Source organism: Panthera tigris, chromosome E2 (assembly GCF_018350195.1).
Source record: "Panthera tigris isolate Pti1 chromosome E2, P.tigris_Pti1_mat1.1, whole genome shotgun sequence".
NCBI classification, from domain to species: domain Eukaryota; kingdom Metazoa; phylum Chordata; class Mammalia; order Carnivora; family Felidae; genus Panthera; species Panthera tigris.
This window is the reverse complement of record NC_056674.1, coordinates 19,120,144-19,123,190: the sequence shown is the minus strand read 5'-3', so window position 1 is coordinate 19,123,190 and position 3,047 is coordinate 19,120,144. Positions and strand designations below refer to the sequence as shown.

Here is a 3,047-nt window from a genome sequence, read left to right as displayed (position 1 = left end):
GACAAAGATTTATACGAGGAAATTATAAATAGTAATAAGAATGGATAAACTGCAACAGCACACACATATGAATCTCACAAACATAATGTTGAGCAAAAGAAGCTGGGCACGAAAAAGTACGTATTCTGTGGTTTCATTTATATGAAGTTCAAAAGCAGGCAAAACTTTATCTAGCACATGAGAAATTAGGATAGCAGTTATCTGCTCCCCCAGGTGCAGGGGAGCAGATGTGACCAGAGGGGAGCTGATGTCCTAGCACAAATCAAGGCTGCAGCACCAAACTGTCAGAGTCATTGTATTCTTCATAGCCCTGCCCTCACAATGGGGCCTGGGAGGCAGGGCCAGTTTTACTCCTCAAGAATGTTCTTGATGAAACAGTAAATATTATTAATGTTCCTAAATCTTGCTCTTGAATATACATCTTCTTAACATTTTAATATAAGAGGCGCCTGTCTTGATGAAGCAGTAAATATTATTAATGCTCCTAAATCTTGCCCTTGAATATAAATCTTCTTAACATTTTAATATAAGGGGTGCCTGGGTGGCTCAGTCAGTTAAGTGTCTTTTTTTTTTTTAATGTTTATTCATTTTTTGAGACACACAGAGAGAGAGAGAGAGAGAGAGAGAGAGAGAGCGAGCAGGTGAGGGAGGGGTAGAGACAGAGGGAGACACAGAATCCAAAGCAGGCTCTAGGCTCTGAGCTGTCAGCACAGAGTCCTATGTGGGGCTCGAACTCATGAACCACAAGATCATGACCTGAGCCAAAGTCAGAGTCCTAACGAACTGAGTCACCCGGGCGCCCCAAGCAACTGACTCTTGATTTAGGCTCAGGTCTTGATCTCATGGTTCGCGAGCCCCATGCTGGCCTCCCAGCTGACAGCAGGGAGCCTGCTTGGGATTCTCTCTCTGTCCTTCCCCTGCGTGTGCACACATGCACGCACATGCTCTCTCCCTCTCTCTCTCTCTCTCTCTCTCAAAAATAAACATTTTTAAAAAAATAAAAATCAAATCTTTAAAAAACCATTTTAATATAATACATGCTATGAGATGACGTATGAGGTGTGCGGGAAGCACTTCTGTGACATACTGAAGTACAATGGTTATCTTGAGGAAAAGCACGTGTGTGATCACTTGAGTTCTAAGCGGACCTAGCCACTCTTTTGATAGAATGTCATTTTTACTTAAAAGAGAAACTGGAAAGCCGGTTATTCCGTTTGGCCCCACCTCCTGAAGGGAAGAGTATATGTAGACATATCTCAAAACCACCACGGCCTCCTTAGGAGTAAAGAAACAGGCTCTCATCTGCTCTGTGGGAAGGCAGAGGAGCCGGGGACCAGTCCCAAGACTTAATGGTCACAGGAGCCAAACTCCACGGAAAGATACATTCCCAACGAAGGAGGTCTGCTGCACCTAGGTCAGGGCCCAGTGAGAAGAAATGGAATGAATTAGCTGGATTGATGTCCTTGAAAAACTTGAATACCCAGATTCCTCTGAGCCCTTTGAGCCTACAGAAGGAGCTCACCCCCTCCCATTAAGAGCTAACCTCTCATCTCCCCCTTGTGGAGATCACACAGAGGCTGCTCCCCCACAAGACAACACTCACCCACCCACTCCCATCTCTGCAGGGAGGTGGACCCTCAGGACCTGTCCTTCCTAACCACCAGGAGTTTAATCTCCAAATGGTGACTGAATCTTAAAATTAGGATTGACCCACAATATAACCCATAGGGCCTGATAAGGAAGGAAAGGGACTGTACCCCAAAGGGAGCTAGCATGTGCCAGCAAAAGCCAGGAGAGCACCTATAAGATTGGATTCTAGAGTGTTTGTTTGATCAAGAGGACTAGAATATATAAATTGAAGAAGGGAGAGTTTATCCACTTACAATCACCTTCCCAGGACACAGGATTTAATACTCTACTAAGAATATTAATTGCTGGGGTGCCTAAATACTACTAAGTGGGTGCCTGGGTGGCTCAGTTGGTTGAGTGTCTGACTCTTGATTTCGGCTCAGGCCATGATCTCAGGGTTATGGGACTGAGCCCCACGTCAGGCTCTGCACGGAGTGTGGAGCCTGCTTGGGATTCTCTCCCTGTCTCTCTCTACACCACCCCCCTCTCTAAAATTAATTTTTTTTTTAGTGTTTATTCATTTTTGAGGCAGAGAGAGACGGAGCATGAGCAGGGGAGGGGCAGAGAGAGAGGGAGACACAGAATCCGAAGCAGGCTCCAGGCTCTGAGCTGTCAACACAGAGCCCGATGTGGGGCCTGAACCCACAAACCATGAGATCATGACCTGAGTGAAGTGGTCGGACACTTAACCAACCGAGCCACCCAGGCGCCCCAGATTAAAAATATTTTTTAAAAGAATATTAATTGGAAAGCTGCAGTTCAGAGTTAATATTCTCAATACATATATGTATCTGACAAAAGATTTATATGTAGGATACATAAAGAGCTTCTACAAGTTAGTAATAAAGGGCTTGAATAGACAATTAACAAAAAACATTTGAAAGGCCAGTGAGCACATGAAAATGGTCTCAACATCATAAATCATCAGCAGAATGCAAATTAACCACAATGAGATACCTCCATACACCCATCAGAATAGTTAATAGGAAGAAGGCTGAGGTGCTCGCCTCGGCAGCACATGTGCTAAAACTGAAACAATACAGAAAAGAGCAGCATGGCCCCTGTTGCAGGGATGATATGCAAAAAGACCCACAACACCAAGTGTTGGTGAATATGAGAAACAACCAGAACTCTGACATTCTGCTGGTAGAGTGTAAAACGGCACACAAACACTCCTAGGCACTTTCTTAACTTAAAAACTCAGCAATCCCGCTCCTAGGTATTTATCCAAGGAAAAATAAAAACGTACGTCGATGGAAAGCCTTGTACGAGAATGTTCATAGGAGTTTTATTTACATCAGTGACAAAATTCAAAATGGCCCCGGTGTCCATAGGCAAAGAGATAAACCGTAGCATAGTCACGTAAGAGAAAACTACCCAGCAACTAAGTGGAATGAATTACTGATACACATAAAAAC

General features: G+C 44.1%; 1 non-coding gene across 1 annotated transcript; it reads left to right on the top strand.

The window, feature by feature from the left end:
• Window positions 1-2,628: 2,628 nt before the first annotated feature.
• LOC122234454 lies at window positions 2,629-2,736 on the top strand. Its single transcript, XR_006212242.1, has one exon. It is a non-coding gene; the product is annotated as a U6 spliceosomal RNA (small nuclear RNA).
• Window positions 2,737-3,047: the final 311 nt, after the last annotated feature.